Source organism: Pogoniulus pusillus, chromosome 16 (genome assembly GCF_015220805.1).
Source record: "Pogoniulus pusillus isolate bPogPus1 chromosome 16, bPogPus1.pri, whole genome shotgun sequence".
Lineage (NCBI taxonomy): Eukaryota > Metazoa > Chordata > Aves > Piciformes > Lybiidae > Pogoniulus > Pogoniulus pusillus.
In genome coordinates this window covers 5,912,372-5,931,958 of record NC_087279.1, presented here as the reverse complement: position 1 = coordinate 5,931,958, position 19,587 = coordinate 5,912,372, and the positions used below count along the sequence as shown (strand labels likewise).

The 19,587-nt window shown below is 42.0% G+C and overlaps 1 long non-coding RNA gene across 9 annotated transcripts in view; it reads left to right on the top strand.

Annotated features, from left to right (window-relative positions):
* The window catches only part of LOC135182302 (uncharacterized), a 213,398-nt gene that overhangs the window by 52,707 nt on the left and 141,104 nt on the right, over positions 1-19,587 (top strand). Inside the window, exon 1 of one of the 9 annotated variants that reach the window (XR_010305153.1) lies at positions 19,414-19,492. The exons of the other annotated variants lie outside the window; for them this stretch is intronic. This is a non-coding gene — a long non-coding RNA (uncharacterized LOC135182302). Of the gene's footprint in view, positions 1-19,413; positions 19,493-19,587 lie in introns of those variants that run through there. 9 annotated transcript variants of the gene reach the window in all.

The following is a 19,587-nucleotide window of genomic DNA, read 5'->3' as shown; positions in this document are numbered from 1 at the left end:
CACACAGACTCTCTGAGCCTTGTTTCTTTCTGGGAACTAAACCCACATGCAAGAAGTTTTGGAAGAGGCATGACAGGGCTGCCCAGGGAGGTGGTTGAGTCACTGTTCCTGGAGGTGTTCAAGAAAGAACTGGATGAGGCACTTAGTTCCATGGTCTAGTTGACTGGCTAGGACTGGGTGCTAGGTTGGACTGGATGATCTTGGAGGTCTCTTCCAACCTGATTGATTCTATGATTCTATGACTGTTATTCCGTGAATAAAGGATAAATATGCATTAAAATTGCACCCCATTTTGCTACTGAAAAACAGATGTGTGGGAAGGAAATCTTATTGTCCTAACCTGTTTTATGCACAATTATTATATACTTGAAATATCAGTTAGCCAATGTACTTCTGTTGAAATTGCACCCTATTTTGCTACAGAACAACAGTTGTGGGGGAAGGAGATCTTAGTGTCCTAACCTGTTTTATGCACAGTGGGAAGAATATTCTATACTTGAAATATCAGTTAGCCAATGCACTTTCTTCTTTAGTTCTAAGCAGCATAAAAACTCAAATCTAGATTTGAATTTTGGGCAATGGGACAGAGGTAACTTTGCTTTAGTCAAAAAAAAAAAAAAGTGGAATGATACCTGCAGGTATGCTGGCAAGTAAGACAGGACTTCTAGCCAGCAAGAGACAAAGTGTTGATTTTTCCAGTGGAGATGACTGCTGCTACTTTTTGTTCAATTTCTTCTTTTTCCCCCCATTCCTAGCAGTAACTGATCCTTAAATTGCCGCAACTCAGAATCCCTATGACACAAGCATGTTGCTGGATAATCCCTCTGCAACAGTGCACAAACTAGTAACACCAAGAACTGTTTTGGAAAGAGGGTTTAGGCACTAAATGTAGGGGAGCTCTGGGGCAGAGGGAGATGCTCAGTCAGTCGCCTTGGGGAAGAGCAGCTCTGGCAGCAGCAGCGGTGCCATCCGTCAGCAATCCGAGCGCGGCCGCTAAGGAGAAAGGGAATTTTTCCTGAATGAGTGTAGGGCTATTTTCAACCTAGGAACTCGATGTTGTGCCTTTTGTTTTAGTAACTTTGTTTATATCTGGTTGGCAGAGGCAGGCGAAGGGAGGAAGGGAGAGCACTGGGGCGCATTGCTCCTTCCTGACACCTCCTCTCTCGCTCCCAGAGCTCTCAGTAAAAGAGCAGCTGTACCTCTCCCGCATGCACAGCCAACTGTTTAGACCAGGAACACAATGAAAAGATTCTGCATCTGTTAAAATAAATAGCTTCCTAGTAGGGGGTGGAATAGTATGGCCATGCCTAGGAACTTTGTGTACCCTGTTTTCCAACAGTACTGGGATAGAGGAGAGAGGAAACAAGCCTGGCTTCTACACTTGGCTCACTTTTCCTCCTCACACTGCAAATAGTTACCCTACAGATCACTGGTCCTGTTGGATTCCCTTTCATGGAAATATTTTGCGTTCCTGCTGGTTCAGTGGCTGATGTTCAATTATTTTTATTATTTATTCCCTCCCTTCCCTTTCTCCCCCACCCCCAAGCAGTTTCTCTTCGTTGACAGCATAAAGCAAACATTTGGGCTTGCTGTAAATTGAGCACATACCAGACCAATGGCAGGTAGCTTGTGATTTTTAAGTGGGTTGCTAACTGAAATTTGTAAATCTGGGAAATCGAATCATTATATTTAACAGACAAATGTGTATAATATAAAATCAGTGAAAAGATAACATAATAAGTACTTTGACTATTATCTGGGGGCCTAATTAGACTGGTGAAATCACTGCAGTCAGTGAAATTGGAGTTCTACAACTAGGGGGAAGGGAAATCCAGCCCTTTGGCTGAATGAACGCTAATGGGGCCCCGTTGACATTTGCTGTCCCAGGTATTCAGCAGATGTTTCTTTCCTCTGCAGAAAACAGGCCTCTGCCCTTTCCAGACCATGTTTTCCTTAATTTAACCCTCTGGCAGAGGAGACAATGGAGAGACAAGAGGGGCTAAGCCTCGCTTGAAGACTGGACCATTTCACCAGGCACTTGCAATCATCATTGCTATCTCCTTCTGGTCTTCTGAGGTGGTACCTTGAAGCAGGATGGAGTTTTATGTTAGAAAGTGAAACACAGTGGGCTGCTCTTGAGAATGTGTGCTGGGAGACCACTAGTTTTCAAGTTAAGCTAAGGCTGTGAACTCTGCTTGCTCAGCCCATAGCCCCAGGCAAGCAGAAGCTCTGGGGCAATGCTGCTGCCCTGGCATGGGGTATACCAACAGCCAAAGCACATGTGAGTGGCAAGGGGATATGTGGACTAGCAGTGATGCCCTGAAGGATGGTGATGGACAGTCTGGATGGTATCAGAGTGAGCAAAAAACAGTGTGGATTTTATTGGGATGTGTTGAGCTGTTGACCCTTTTTGGGATGCCAGTCATTTAGCCTGAGCAAATTGTTTCCCTGCTGAGGGAAATAATTTTCAAGGAAGATCTTTTGATTGAATTTTGCTGTCACACTTAGGTACAAGTGAGTTGTCTTGCTTGCAAGGCACAGTGCATCATTAGATGAGAGAACTCACATTGGTAGAATAACATTTTGGCAGCTGAAAGTAGGACTGGGGCTCCTGTTCCTCTGGCAACAGGATTGCCAGAAAGCTGGAGCCTCTGTACAGTGAGACACACAATCTACCTGGTTGCAGGCTGCTTGTTTGTATTTCTCTTACCCCAATGCCTGGTCAGGCTTCCTCATTACTCCTCTCCTCCGTGCTCTCCTAACCTGTAGCTAAATCACCCTTGGCAAGTTTCCTTCCCTTGCAAAGACAGTAACTCCCCTGTCAAGTTCTTGAGCATTTGTTTGTGCAATGAAATCTGTGATGCTCTAAATCTCAATGTGCATCAGCTGGCATGCTCTGACATTTGGAGAGCCTCGCGTTTATTGTGTGCCAGACACACAAGGAGAGGCCTCAGCACAGATGTATCTGGACCCCAGGTTCATCTTCAAAGGTAGGGAGGGATGTGCTGTGGGTCAGCAAGTGACCTGGAGGCTTTTGGTGGGGGAGGGAGGACTGGAAGAGAGCAGTGGGTAGCCAGCTGGCTGGTTGCACCAAAACCAGGACAAACAATTGAATATCATTTTCTTCTGAGTTCCTGAAGTACTGGGACATCTGGCTACCTGAAATACATCAACAAATAGGTTAGCTAAGATTGCAGAAGCACATCTCGCACCCCAGCACCATCGTGAGAGTGAGGGGCAACCCTGCCAAGGAAAAACTTCCTTTTTGCAGTAACATTTTCTTCTGTCTAAAATACTCTGTAGGTTTTTTAACTAAGATGACTGGAAAATGTGTCAGTCTAGGAATCCTCAATCAAACAAACAAAACAAACAAAAAACCCAAACTGCAAGATATTCAAGGGGATTGTATTTTTGAGGTGGAAGCAAACCTGTAACAACAGGCAGTGTGGCAGGTCTCTGAGCACTCCCACCCCTGGAGACTCTGGGTATCAGCATCTCAGTGACCCACACTTGCACCTTGCCTAGTTTGACCATCCCGTGGTGGAGATCTCCTCTCCCTTTCTCCCATGCTTTCCTTTACACCAGAATAGAAAATGCTGTTGTCTTTACTCAGGAGCACTTTGTGGCATTTTCATAGTCCCATTGCTGACAAGGGATAGAAACAGTGAGAGACTGGCCTCAGAGACCATTAAAACTGTTCCTTATTTCTACAGTGGAAAGTCACTTACAGAAGACCCCAAAATTTCCAGGAGTAAGGCACGTGTTTCATCTCTCTTTAGGCACTGGCAGCACAGGATCGCTTCTCGTGGCAGGGAACATCCAAAACAACTCTTCAAATATCTCTCCTTTAAAATGAAGTGATCTGGTGTTTCTTTTATACCACCTTTCAAACCTGTTTTACCCCAAATTATTTCTACAGATACATTGCAGCTCCTATCCCTGTCGAGAGTAATGGATAGGAACTGAGGTAAATGATGCCACTCTTTGTGCATCGTTTTAGATACTTGTAAGAAAAAAACCCAACACTTTTTTAGAGGCTGTGAGGTCTTCATTCCCTTTTCAAACTACAGAGGAAGCAGGTGATCCGAATAAATAAAATCCATGCAGGAAAAGTCAACTATGGAATATCAAACCAAACACAAAGCCACAGTGCTGTTTGCACCATACAAATCCTGGGGCACTGAATAATGCCTTTTTCCCAGTCTTTCTTTTGCTAAATCAATGTTAGTTAGCAACACACCTAATCTTGACTGAACTGTGTTATTTCCTGCTTCCCTGCCTTTCCTGTCTAGTTCTCACTCTCTGCTGAAGCAGCTAAATTTGCTGCAAATGAGGAATATTTTGGGATACGAATTTTCTTACAAAACATGGGGAGAAATCTAACGCTGTAAGCAAACAGCTCTCTAATTAATGCAGATCCGGGCTATGAAAAGCATTTGTAGGTTACTGGTATCAAAAAAGAGAAATCAAGGAATTAATGATGAGCCCATTACTGCTATATGTGTAACAAATACTGACCAGAAATACTTCTGAGAATGGTACCGGAGCAGACATGAGCTCAGAAATTCTGGACCTGGAACATATGGGTTTTAATAAACAGACTTCTGTTCCAGCTCCTCAGTTGCTTTTTCCCCTCCTTTCTTTACTGTACTTGCTTAGTATCATGTGTCTGTGTATGATTCCGTTATTAATTAATCTACAAGTATTTGGCATTGCTTTGTCTTTGAGGTTTAATTTGCAAATGTGCTGTTTTGGTTTGAGCAGGACTTGTGTAGCTAATGTTAGAACAGAAACATATTTAATCCTCTGCTTCGCTTGGTTCCGACCGTCTCCTTTTCTCCTTCGAGGAGAAGTAGCTGACTTTGTGTGCGTGTGTGCACGGGCACGCGTGCATGTGTGTATTATTAGCTGCACTGTCATTTTTAATCCCTTTCTTTCCATCATCATTTTTCCTCAGACATTAAATATTTCAGTCTAACAGGCTGTACAGACTGTTCGCGGCGAAACGCTGGTAGCGTTTTCAGAATCCCAACCAGAGGAGTACCGTGAGGATAGAACAAAAGAAATTAAAACCTGAGATATGCCACAGTTGTCTTATGCAGCTGTTAGAAATTTAATTATTTTATCTCATAGAATAATGTGCCCTTCAGAAATCATTTTGGACTAGATGTTTCAAACCAATGATCTGTAGTTAATTATCTTTAATAACTGTTGCACATTATGGTTAGATCTATGTTTTTGCTAAACCAATTAATAATATCTTCATTAGTATAAAGACAAGGTAGCTGGATCCTTTCATTTTTCACATTGAAAGAGTAGATATTTTAAACACTGTAATTTACTTTAGCCATACATTCCCGATGATATGACTAATTAATGAAACTTCAAAGACATATAACTTCCAAAAGCTACTTATTTAAAGTCATTGTTGAGCACTTAATGACATTATGTTGGGGCATTGCAGAAACCATCACTGCCTGAGTGTTGAATTTGCTAAACCTTTTTATCCTACCGTAAGGAAGCTTGAGTTGTACCCAAGAGCAAATAGAGCCAATATCTCTTCATGTTCAAAATGCACATTCCCCCACTACCCCCCCCCCCCAAAACCTGTTGATTACAAGAGGATCTATCAAAAGTTCATGACTTCCTTTCTACTTACAAGTTGCAGCTGTCAGTTGGACTTATTCATGCAAGTCTGCATGGAAAATGTTGGAAAAAGAGCAAAGCAAATATTCTATATTTTGTGGGTTGGCTGCTATTAATTTTGTTCAGAATCATTAGCTTTCTAAATATTCTTTTTGTCTCATTTTCTTAAATACTTTATTTTTTTTTTGAATGGCCATAAGTCACTTTTGAAGCTGCCTAATAACCTCCATGTCATTTCAGCCTGCTACCTGACAAAAATTAACCCTGAGCGTGATATGAAATGCTCAAATGACTGTATTATGAAGGCTACTGATTGCACAGAACTTAAAGTTGGAAGTTATGGGGCCAAATGTTTTAGGTGAGGTGACCTAATGAAAAGATTCTCCAAAAGAGAATCTCCTGCAAAATTTCCCTGACCTTGAGGCAAACTGAATGTAAAGAAAGATGCTTGCTGGTTTTCATCTTACATATATTTTCATACAATCTTCAAATATCATGTGGCCATCAGGGAAGGCTTTCTGAATCTTAAAAGAGCATTATATATACAACCCTCCAAGAGCTGATATTTCCCACCGTGGAGAACTGCACACTAGGAAAAAATAAAAAGAGAGAGAAAGAAAAAAAAAATTACATCTAAGAGAATAAAACAGTGCAGTCAACTGTACACAGGGCTGGAAGGCCAGGAGAGAAGAGTTAACAGCCAGTTGTGACAGCTACAAAATAATTATCTGAGCACTGAGCACCTGGTCCTTCAGCTGCTGAGTTTCCCATAGGAGTCATCTTTAGTCTTGGAGCAGATAGGAAAGAGGGTGAATACATTTAGTCGGGATTATACTTAACCAGTAGCAAAAATAGGGTTCATGGTCCATGTCTGTGCTGGGCTTCTGCTAGCAGAGCTTGAGGCTGATGATCTCATTTCTCACATAAATGCTGCTTCTTTTGAGAAGGTGAAAGGTGTGGAGCCTCCTAACACAAATCTGGTGCCTTTGGTGGGCTTTAGGCTGTGTAGAAATATGTTGTCTGAGAGAAGAAACAGGACAGACCTTTGGAATAAGATACCTGTGAAGTTTTCATGGCATTGGCTATGCAATTTGTTGATTGACGTTCCAAATGCAGGTTAACCTCTTTCAGTGTGCAAGTTAACCTGCCTGATGGATATTTAATGATAATATTAATACATAATAAAAAGTGTAAGAAGTCTAAAGAAAAAAAAATCACACTGTATTTCTCTCTTTTTTTTTTTTCCTCTGTATGCCTTCTGAATTAAGCAACCTGTGTTTGAGACTCTGCAGGGGCAAACTCTAGAGTGGCTTTCTCCAAATGACCAGTTCAAACCAGCTTGTGGGAGCTTGGCAGGCAAAGCATCAAAAGGAACACTTTCTAATAGGAGCTGTGTTTTGACAACTATAAACTCAGATATCACTGGAAAACGATGGCATTTTTCTCAGATGCCAGCACTTCTGCAAAGTTGTTTCCCCACCACCACCCCTTAAAGCCCTGCCATCTTACAAGTATTTGTGCCAGGCTGTTTGGAGCTGCTGTTATTAATGCTTCAGTGAGCCTCTATGATCCTGACTGCAGTAGGAGGCTGGTTTGAACCTTCCTTTTCTAAAGGAGAGAAAAATTGGTTTTCTCTAAATTATCATTATGATCTTTTAATTCTGCATGGATGTTTCTCTTCACTTCATCTGAAAATACTGAAATAGGGAAACATTAGGCTTTTTGTAAATTATATCTGCATTAGAGGCAAAACCCAAGAGTAAAATTACATTTCTAGAAGTGAGCTTAATGGAGTATTTTAGGCTTAAAATTTTGCCTACGTTTTCATCTTGACCTTGTCGTGGACTTCGTCTTTTTTAATCAGGCAATGGACACGAAACACTTCATTTGGATGTCCTTCTAAAAATCTAGATGAGTTGATTCCCTATGCTTTTATAAAAGCACATAATCATTCTGATAATTTTTAATATTGATCTGGGACATTTTGAGGTGCAAGGAAAAGAGGTGACTTACATATGAGTCATAAATATTCTCTAAATACCACTTACTCTTAAACTCACTGTAAGAAAATAATGCCATCATTCATTTTCATTCCCTGAGGTTTACTCTTTGATGTCCTACATACCTAATCAATCTTTAAACCAATGCCAAGTTTGATTAAAGATTGTCAGATGAGGCTGATACTTGTTACTTGGTATTTTTTGCTGCAAGGAAGAAGTGTCCAGATGAAGAAACTCAGTGTTTGGATACAGAAATCATCTTATTACTTAAAATTTGGAGCTGAATAACGTAGCGCACCAGAAATCTTGCTGCAGAAATGAGTGGTGGTTCTGGAAAAGGGGATCATATCCTTCTCCTTTTTCACCTGTGCAGTATATCTTGGAGTATGACTGAAAGTATTTAGAGATTACCTCTGCTTTGAGCGTAGCTTGAGATGTTGTTTGAGTTTTTACTCAACAAATGTACGTATATTTTTCTAGCATACAGCTGTATTCTATTTCATTTCAGTGATTTGTTATACATCTTTTCAGAACTCTAACCTCTCCTACTTTGGGCTGACACAGTAACTTAAGCTCTTTTCTCTTCCTATTCAAGTTTAGGCAGCCAAAAAATCCAAACATTTACAATATTCTGTGTCTTGAAAGCAAGTTACCGGGAACTGGGAGAGGCACTATATGAATTAGGTTACAGATGGAAACCATTATTCTGTTTGATGAAAGTTTCAGTAATATTCTCCAATCTTGAGGTGAAGAAGGCTTACTTGTATGGCTCTCTGTCACAGCATCTCGTTTCCAGTGTGAAAGTAAATGAAACTTTACATTTTCCATTGACTTAGGCTTTGCACTGGGGGTTAGCTTGCACGTGAAATCGGTATCATAAGCCGGTAATGAATTTGAGCAAATCTCAGTTGTATAGGCTGATGTTAGTGAAATTATTGAAAATTTACCACTTGAGAACTTCTAGTAATTAAAGATTGCTTCTAGAGGCCACCCTGACCCTGCTTTTCAGGAATAACCTTGTGAAGTGTTTGTTGAAGGGCCATTCGTAACCTACCTTTCTTAGAGTCACTCTCCACTTGCCATGAAGCTAGGGACTTGAATGTGAAGAACAGGCATTTTTATCATTCATCTCCCTCTTTGCTGAGTCTGTGTTTGGTTGGTAAGCCCTCAAGGAAGAAACATATAATATAGGGAATTTGATCTCTAATTTGGATATCACATTTGTAACACCTTCAAATTATCATAATGTGATACTGTTACTGGAGGACTAATTGGAAAACCACAAAAACTTGGAATGCATAAGCCAGTCCTGCATTAATGTTACTTAATGCAAATGTCCTGGGCTTGGGGTTGGGAATATTTTATAATTTAACTAAGCAGCTTAAATTATGTGGTTATAACTTAAACAAAATGTATTGTGCAGGGGTGTGATAATTCAGAAGCCTGTGGCCACTTATCCAGCTACTTATCCCACAAGAATAATACATGTGAAAAATGTTGGTTGAACCAGCAGTGGTTAAGAATATCTGTATAAACACTTCCCTAGCTCCTAAGAAAATGAGTGAAGATGTTAAATGTTGCTGCTGCTATATTTATGAACAGGAATCAAAGCTCTCATGAGCTATAAAACCTTCTTTTTCTGATTGTAGCCCAAGCCATCTAGCCAAAAAGATATTCCTTAGAAATGATCTAGACGAGAGGCTCAAGTCCCATCCAAGGCAAATGTCTTGTGAGCCATTGGAATGGGCTGCCCAGGCAGGTGGAGGAGTCACCGTCCCTGGAGGTGTTCAAGAAAAGCCTGGCTGAGGCATTTAGTGCCATGGTCTAGGTGACTGGATAGGGCTGGGTGCTAGGTTGGCCTGGATGATGTTGGAGGTCTCTTCCAACCTGGTTGTTTCTATGATTCTTTTTTCTTCTTAGTCATCAGCATAAAACAGTCATATAACTAATATTGGTTGAACTGAGAAGAGGGATTCCAGGTAAACCAAAGATCAAATAGGATAGCAGTAGGAAAACTTGTCTGAAAACTTGTCAGAGACAACCTCATATATCCTTTTATCATTAATATGGAGCTATTTCTTTAAAGCAAGTTCATCTGATTGTAGCCAGGTTAGAAAAGAATTGTATTGAGAGAGACAAGTGCTAAGCTAACCCAAACTGGAGATGTGAGAGCTGACATGAAAATCTGCTCAGGTTAAGCATGCACAGTGCCCTAGGACAAAGGAGCACAAAACAGCAGTGGGGAATGAAGCTACTGAATTTTCCCTACTGTTTTTCTTGTTGATGTTTGGAATTTTTTTGGTGATAGCAGCCGGAAACACCATTTCCTGAGCAAATAAAAAAGACCTCTGTAACTACGTGGCTGGAAGGGGGGTGCAGGGGGAAAGCTATCTGGTTTTGGAAGCGGTGAGAATTAGTGTGCCACCCTGCCCTGAGTCAAGATTACATCCGGAATTAAATCCAGCTTCCTTTTGCCTTTGTTTTATTTATTATCTGCAGCATCGCTTTGCACAAATGTTATGAAAGAGCCCTTGGCTTGGGGAGTTTGTCAGTAAATGAGCCACCGAGGCGAGTAAACAGGCTCCTGGTCGGCGTCTGAAGCTTCCACAAGGCGGCACTGACGCATCTTGCATCCCCAGCTCGCTGCTTCTGCTGGGTGCTCCTTCACCAAACATTGCGAAATTACAGTTGGATGCATTTTATCCCCAGACCCCCCACCAACCACCACCACCAAAACACCCTGCTCTGCCTCTAAATTTTCGTGGTACCCTGCAAAGTGCTGGGTTAACAAAATAGGAGTTAACCTTGATAAGAGCCGTCAGTAATTTCCTGTATGATTGATATTGAGCATTCTGGAAGCTTTAAAGCAATGAGAATGCAAATTGCCTATTTGCAGTGGCAAACAATATTCTTTTAGTCCTTTTTCAGTGTTTCAGTGGCTTGTGAATTTTGTGATACCCAGGTGCTGCTTAACACTTTTCCTTCCTTGTCTTTGATTTTTTTTTTTTTTTTTTAATTAATAGTATGTTTTTAAACACAAAATGTATCCAGACTGGCTTCATTTGATTTCTTTGGGTTAAACAATAGCTGATGTGTGAGATGAAGCAACTCCTTGTCTTTGCAAACTTGACCCAGCCAGCCAAGATCTAGACCTTATTGCCTCCTCTCCACTTAAACATACACTGAACTCTGTCAGCAACACGAACACGGAAAACCAAAGTGATTTTCCCGATGACAAATAGTCCTGTTAGCACGAGCAGAGTTGCTGCTATCAGTAAGGAGGGCAAGTTTACCCATTTGATCTACTTATGTGGTAAATTGCAACTAGAGAAACAGAGTTTAATAGGAGTAAATGTGCACTGTGCCTCTCAGTCACCAGGTGATGCTTCAAGTCGTGCAAGCCTTGTTGCCATGTGTCCCTTGTCCCAGTAAAGCAGGGCTGGTTTAGTGAGAGATTTTACTTGAGCAGAGTGTGAAAGAGATCTTATTAAGCTGAAGAATGAGATCTATACAACATCTTTTTCTGTTGCTGACACTACTTCTCACAATTATTTTGAATCCCAGAAATGTAGACTGTACCAACCACACTCTTTGGACATCTGAATAGCTTCAAATGTTGTAGTTACTGCATTTTAACCATAATTTCCTTTCTAATTCTTAGCAGTGTGAAAACAGATCAGAAGAAAAAAAGCATATGAAAGCTCTCCCTCCTAAAACCTTGCTGGCTGTTCTCCCTTGCTCTGTGTCAAAAGTTAAATAGGATGTTGTGATTATCACCACTCCCAAAACAGATCAGTAGGGTTTTTGTTCAAAATAATTCCTTCTGCTCCTCTTGCAGCTAGTCTGCGCCAGCAAGTTCAAGACAGGGGAAGCTTGACCTTAGCTGCAGCCCTTGCCCGTGTGCCATGCATCCTGAGCTGCCCAGGAAGCACAGAGAGCTGAGACAATCTGGTGGACATGTCCCAATTCTGCCCTTTCCACCAGAGCACTGACACACCAGGGGAAGAAAAGCCCACAGGGAATCTGATGCCAAGCTACTTGAAGGTAACAGGATCCACAAGTTTCCTTGCAGTTTTGGAGTAGGACCCAAATGTGTGATAAATTGGCGAGGAAGGAGTTCCTACTGTATATGTGGCAAAAAGGAGTCCTCGTCTCCTGAATGCTAAAGGGGACAGTCAAAACCTCTTTCCAACTCTGCCACATTCACCAGTGTATAGTGAAGGAAAACATTCCTTCCTGATCCCGATGCTGGCGATCATCCAGAGCCCAGAGCAGCCTGGGAAATACCACTTTCCGAGTCCCGCTGTGCTACCTAATCACACAATGGGCTACATATGCCATCCAAGAAAATAAACATAGGTCTGGGAAGCTGTTTGTCCTGCAGGGCTAGGAATGCTCTTCCTAACTTGGCAGGGCAGCATAATCCTCTCTGAAAGGCGAGAGCTGCTTGAACTCAAACTGGCTAATGAGATTGAAGAAAAGCCCATCAGAAACTGGCACAGCCCTTCCCTCACCCTGCCAACATGCTGCCAGATAACATGGTGCTGGGTGCTCCTGCTGCAGCTTGTGTTCCTGCCAGGATGGACAGTAGACCATGGATCTAGGTCTTAATGAGGGGCCAAAATATTGCTGGGTGGCAGGTTGTGCCCCAGAGCTTGTGGTTTATAAGGGAGGCTGCTAGCTTTTCTTGGCCTCCAGGCAAAATCTCACCGAGTTACATAAGTCAGCATAGATCACAGGCTCCTCTTCCTGGCAGCTTCAGCAGTGACTGAAAAGTCCTACTGCTGCAGATGCCTTGAAAAGGTCTTGTGGTCCATACAGGCTCTGGGCTGAGGCCTTGAGGTCTCAGTGGAGATAAGTGGGAAGAGTTGGTACAGGATGGAACTGGTGGCTTGTTGAAGGTTACCTCTTGCAAATTGCACCAGCTTTCCTGAGAGCCCAGTCTAGTACTCTTCTCCACTTGGCTCTTGAGATAAACCCCAGATTCCTCTGAGAATGAGTCTTGCATTGATTATAGTAGAAATTGGATCTGGATTTTACATCGTGTTATTAGCTCTTCTAGCAAGATGAACCGAGTGATACAATTTGATTAAAAATTGCAAAGCCCTCCCCTTCTACCTCCCTCCTTCAGTTTTGGAGCAAATGTGTGCTTCGTGGTAACAGGGAAATAAAGTGTTCTAAGAGAGCTTTTTTAATTACAGCATTAACAAAATGCACTATGTGTTGTGCTCACAATGTCCAGAGTTGTTGCTTTAAACACCTCATACTGGTATCTGAAACACTGGAAACTCTCAGAAGTTTCTAAAAGTGTGTGTTTAGGTTAAGGTTAAGTTGCCCTTGACAGCATTTTTTAAAGAGATCTGAATTGTTGAATAACCACCTTTCACCCATCCCTAATTGTAATTTAAATGACAATATGCTCCCAATCAATAGCTCTTTGTCACACTTTGAAGATCAAGGATGAGATTTCACCCCATGAGTTTACATGGCAAAAGCTTCTTTTTTTTTTTTTTTCATAATGCTAAAAATGTTGCATCCTGCTGCTAAAGAAGTACAAGAATACCTGCTCTCAAATAATTACCTTTGAATAAAAGCATTTAAGTCATACTTTTTTAGCCATTAATTTAAAACAATCCCAAGCCCTTCATTTCTCCGCTTTGTTCGCAGCTAAATATTGCAATAGATACTTCAGCCAATTAGAGAGAGAGGGGGGAAAAAATAATCAGTTACAGCAAGGTAATTTGAACAACTGAAGTTTGGTGATACTGCGAGAGGTGGGTTTTGAATAACTATTTTTGCACTGCTTTCTACATAGAACCATCTGCACAAGTGGAAAATTGAGATGCTTTTCGTGATGATTGCTGTGTGGATGTGGCTTTGCATTACTGCGTGCTGGTCTGACAGCTAGGTATGTGAGCGTGGTGCTGTCTCTCCAGTTGTACATGTAAAGGCAGAGATTTATTACACAGGCTCTACTCAAACGTGATTTATTTAAATTTTGTTTTGGTTTGGTTTATTTTGTTTCATTTTGGGTTTGTTTATTTCTATTGCTAGGAGTTCTAGGCAAGAGCCAGGACTCTCCTGTGCTTGGTGTTATGAAATGCCAAGCAGAAAGAAGGTCTTTGTCCCAAAGTGCTTACAATCCTTGATTTTAGTTAGGGCAGTGAAATGTTTTAAGAAGGATAAAGTCTGGCCTGCTTCTGTGTTGTCCTTGGTAAACCCAATCTAGTCTGGTCTCAAAAATGGAGCAATTCTGCTGGTTGCCAGGGAGAATACATAGGTATCCAATGAGTCATGGTCAAACATACAGCCATTATTAGACCACAAATACAGGAGGAGAAAAAAGATTTCATTTGGACCTGTTGTCACTGTTGAGCTGGTGAAGAGGAATAACAAATAACTGACTGGAGGAGGTTGCTCTTTAGGTATTTATGAGGAGCTTCTCTCCCTGTGGGGATATACTGGGGAAAAGCAGAAATCTGCATGATGGAAAAATCTAAGTAGAGCACAGGAGGCTGTCTCGTGGTCTAACTAAGAGCATTTAGCACATTTTAATGGCAGTGGAAGAGACGCTAAAGTGCCATAGTGAATGCAAACAACTTACTTTTAGTTTGGAAGAGGAGGAGCAGTCAGAAGAAAGAGGCAAAGAGGGAAGTGATTAGGTTTTGTGTTGAGAGCCACAATCTCTGTGGCAGTACTGTGGCAAATGAATAAGAGTGTGTTCATCCAGGCCAAGAGAAAGGATGCTGAAGGAAGAGGACACAGGGTGCTGAGCACTACAACACACAGCTGTGCTTTTGTGGCTTAGCAGAAAAGGTCATGTCTGAGAACTGTTATGCAGCAATGCTTTGCAAGACTGGGCCCATAGGTTAAGAGTTAGAGAAAAATCTCAATTAAAGTTGGAGCAAAAATTCTCCCTTTTAACTGTATTCTTGCAAAAAATATGAAGTGAAAAACAACCCACAGAGAGAAAGGGGGGGAGGGGGAAGGGGAAATAAGCTTTATTTTAACTGAAAATCCATAAAACAAAGACTTTGCACTTGGACAAGTTGTTCTCTCCATAGTTATAATTTAGTGTAAGAATAAAGAACCACCTGATTTTATTCTGGTGCTTAGTTTTGCCCAGACCAGCATGGGAGAAATTACTTTGTGGTGTTAAATTCTTCTTGTCTTCTAGTGGAATATTTGGAGAGCATCAGGTTGTGCTCAGGGTCCCACTGAATTATGTACGAATACATAGCAGCAGATATTGCCCTGCCTTTATTCTTTATATGCAGTGATGTGAACATAAGGATATGCTATGGCTCTGTATGGGTAATCATAAAACCTTTCTGTACTCCAAGTTTTCCTATGTATAAAACAGAGGTAATAATATTTCCAGCTCTCACACTGGTAGTTAGGGGCTTGATGCTTTTGGACAGTCATTGGGAAAAACTGCATTGGTACAATGTGTTGTTTCTGTTCATGTTGTTCTAGATTATTAAAGCTATTGGTCATTGTATCAGTATTCTGAAAACACAGGATTTATTGATGGCTTTTATTTCCTATATGTGTCATACAAATGCCTTAACAGATGAACAGGGTAGTGAAAATGATAGGGTACTTCAGAACGACTCAGAGTCACTGCTTGTTTAATAAAGATTTGGTTTTGTATGCCGGGAGAGATGGAATTCACACCCCAACCCATGCACAGCTGCAAGCCCTATTAAGTGAAACCCTTCCTAAATATAGATCCAATGGCCTCATCCCTGGCCAGTTTCCAAAGACCATAGAGGCCTGCTTCACTCCTTCCACATCCCCCTTCCAACACACAATGAGCATCGAGTCATCAAGCTTTCCTCTCAGTAGCCAAGAAGTGTGGGTCCAGATTTGGAGGGTCAGAATAGCATAGTGGAGGCTCTGTGCAAGGGGAACAGTTTTCATATGTGCAGTTGATATGTAAAAGAATGCTACAATCAGTTTAGCTATTCATAAGCTGTATATTACCTTTCACTTTAAATAAAAAAGGTCTTTTTTTTTTTCCAAGTAGCCCTCAAGACAGCACTTATGAGATGAGCAAGTCTGAGCCACACTCAGACAAAATATTTTAATGATCAGGAAAGCCCTGATGCTTGGCAGTCGCTAAAGGTTTCATGTTAAGAGTAAGCCAAATCATCAAAAAGCAGCTTGAGTAGGTCCAGCAATGGTGTATTATATTGCTACAATTGTGGCTGCTCGAGTTAAGGTTGAGTGGGCATTTCTATTATAAACCCCAGCTGGTTGGGCTGATTATTTTGACCACGTCAGACAATGTCAAGTGAAGCTTCTTGCATGAATTGACAACCAAATTCATGTAACCTCCGTTACAGAACAGGGTCAAGTTCTGCCCTCTCCACCTACCCCTCTTCCCAGCCTACACCTGATTTTGTACCTGGCTCATTCTCTTCAAACACCAATTAATGAATCATAGAATCAAAGAATTAACCAGGTTGGAAGAGACCTCCAAGATCATCTAGTCCAACCTATCACCCAGTCCTATCCAGTCACCTAGACCATGGAACTAAGTGTCTCATCCAGGCTTTGCTTGAACACATCCATGATGGTGATTCCACCACCTCCCTGGGCAGCCCATTCCAATGACAATCACTCTCTCTACCAGCAACTTCTTCCTGACATCCAGCCTATACTTCCCCCAGCACAACTTGAGGCTGTGTCCCCTTGTTCTGTTGCTGGTTGTCTGGCAGAAGAGACCAACCCCCACCTGGCTACAACCTCCCTTCAGGTAGTTGTAGACAGCAATGAACTAATTGTAGGTCTTTAAAGGCATCAAGGCAGGCAGTGCTTGAATGTTGGTGTTGGATTTTGTCCTGGTGGCTGTCATGTTGCTTGGTGTCAGTGGTCATGTTGGCATTGTAGCCCAACCCACACCACTGCATCACCAAGGAGTAGGATGTGATCTACCAAACTTTTGGTGACAGTGCAAGTGTGGTTGTAGCATGTCAATGACACTGCATTTCACCAGAGTGTCCTCTTTCCCAGAGAGGGACTATAGTAAACTGTCTTGGTAGAAGCTCAGCCTTGGCAGCACATTTCACATCCACAGGCAGAAAGCTTTGCCAGTACCTTTTGCCAAAGTGCTCCAAGTGTGCTCCAAGTGTTTTCTCACAGCCAATGTGCCACAGAACTGCAGAGCTCATTGCAACCAGCAGGGATTAGTGGAGCCAAGAAGGTAACAGGATTAAAGAAAAAACTAGAACTTGGACAAAACTTAATGAAAACTTCCTGTGTTGCTACATTTTTTTTAAAGTTTTTTTTTTTTTTTTTTTTTGGGACAGGAAGCTTTACTGCTACAGGATCATTGCTAATTAATAAAGGTTAGAAATGGATTTTCATTATATCACCATGACTCTTAACTTGGTTCAGGAAAGAAAGGATGCTCCAGTGGTGAGGGTAAAGCTGGGAAATGAAACCTCAGGGTTTTCATTGTATGACCATGACTCTTAACTTGGTCCAGGAAAGAAAGGATGCTCCAGTGGTGAGGGTGAAGCTGGAAAATCAAACCTCAGGATGCCACATTCTTTTCTTGTGGCCATGAGGAGGTTGAGCAGGCTTAGATCACTGGATCACAGAATGAGGGGGGTTGGGAGTGAACTCTGGAGATCATCTTTTCTAACCTACCTGCCAGAACAGGTTCATCTAGAGCAAGTTGTGCAGGATGGGGTCCAGGCAGGCTTTAAGTGACTCCACATCTTCACAGGTATTTATGGCTTCACCTCTCAGAAGTCTCTGGGGTCCTTAAGTGAGTGCACAATTCCAAAGACAGAATCACAGAACATTAGAGGTTGGAAGGGACCTCCAGAGATCATTGAGTCCAACTCCTCTGCCCAAGCAGGATCACCTAGGGTAGTCTGTAGAGACAAGACCTTAGTCTGTGCTTCCCAGAGCTCCATATGGAAAATGGAGAGCCTAACTTTTACCTGTTCTCCACAGTGTTGAATTGGATGAGCCTATTAAAGACAGTAGAGATGAAGATTAGTAAAGGGTGGAGTAGAAACAGGGAGGAAGAAGTCCTCCCAGTGATAGATTACACACAGACTTCTCCAAAAAGCTTTAAGATACTGAATGGTATCATGATATTTTTGTGTGTGTCAAAACTGTTAAATATTAAAATCAATGCTTTTTTTTTTTGCCAAACCCAATGTGTAAAAGCAGTTGAGGGGATGTTTGGCAAACTTTTAAAACCACCTAGACTGCCTAAGACTGTGAAGGTAGATTACATAAGACTAGCAAAGTTATTTGAACATAAACATTTATTTAAAACATATCCTCTGCTTTGCTGAGCCCACAAACACTATATAAATAATACACAGTTCATGAATAGGAATGAACAGACTTCTACCCCTCACTGGGATAGATTTGTATTCTGCACCTGATGAGACTTTAATAACCCTCCTGAAAACAGTAGTATCTTTGCAGAGAGATCTAAAGGAAGTTGTACTTGAAAATACAACCCCAAAGCTTAAACTTTGCTTGTTAATGGATAGATTTAGAAATGTATTTAGGCAATTTAAAGTGAGACTACAGGACAGTGTGGCCAGTAGGATAAGGGAGGTTGTTCTTCCCTTATGCTCAACACTAGTCAGGCCACACCTTGAGTACTGTGTCCAGTTCTGGGCTCCTCAATTCAAGAGAGATGTTGAGATACTGGAATGTGTCCAGAGTAGGGCAATGAAGCTGGTGAGGGGCCTGGAGCACAGCCCTGTGAGGAGAGGCTGAGGGAGCCTGAGGTGTGCAGCCTGCAGAAGAGAAGGCTCAGGGCAGAGCTCATTGCTGGCTACAATTACCTGAAGGGAGGCTGTAGCCAGGTGGAGACTGGGCTCTTCTGCCAGGCAACCAGCAACAGAACAAAGGGACACAGTCTCAGGTTGTGCTGGAGGAGGTCTAGGCTGGATGTTAGGATGAAGTTGTTGGGAAAGAGAGTGATTGGCATTGGAATGGACTGCCCAGGGAGGTGGTGGAGTCACCGTCCCTGGAGGTGTTCAAGCAAAGCCTGGATGAGGCACTTGGTGCCATGGTCTGGTTGATTGTCTAGGGCTGGGTGCTAGGTTGGACTGGACGATCTGGAAGGTCTCTTCCAACCTGGTTGATTCTATGACTAGTCATATTTATAAAAGCTAAATGAGTTAGCTGCCTAGCTGCTGCTCTGGTCTCCGTTAATTGTCTTTGGCATATTCATGTGTTTTAGGGTCATGAGCACATTGTCAGTCATGTTCTTATTCTGCAAGTAGTGCTTAGTTTTCTGTAAAATATTACCCAGTGGGATTGCTCATGCAAAGTAAAGTATTTACAGACCTGTAGGAGCTGGCCTGAAATGGTAAACACTACAGAATAGGTCTAAACTGCCATCTTTGGGGGTAGGATTTTAAAACTTCCAAGGTGTCTAGTTTCAAGCTGGTGTTACAAAGAGTTTACAGGAAAACCATGCTCAGGATTTGGTCTGAGCTTGCTTGTCATGTTGGTTTGAATCTGTCTTTGAAGAAAGAGTTTCTTTTTTCCCCTTTTCTCTTTCTCTGCAACCTTACGTGGCTGCTCTTGAGGATGCCTCTCAAGACTGATGCCTGCAAAGCCTTCTGCCCAAATAAAACCCACAAAATAAAGCACTGAATTCCTGGTTGCAAAGGGTTAACCCTCCCTGGGGGGTGGATCTTGAACTTGACCCCAGGTGTAGTGGTTAGCCCACTTCCTGCCTAGCCCCCTATAAAAACAGAGGAACTTTCATTCTCTCTTGCCCTACCTACTTGCCTGCCAGCACCACCCTCCTGTTCCTGCTGCTCTTTTGTTTTACTGGGTGGCCATCCTTCCATAAGGTAGACAAACCCATTGCCATCAATTTGGTTATGTTTGTGTGTGTGTGTGTAGAGTATCTTAGGTTTTTTTCCTTCCCTGTACCTCTTTGTAACTC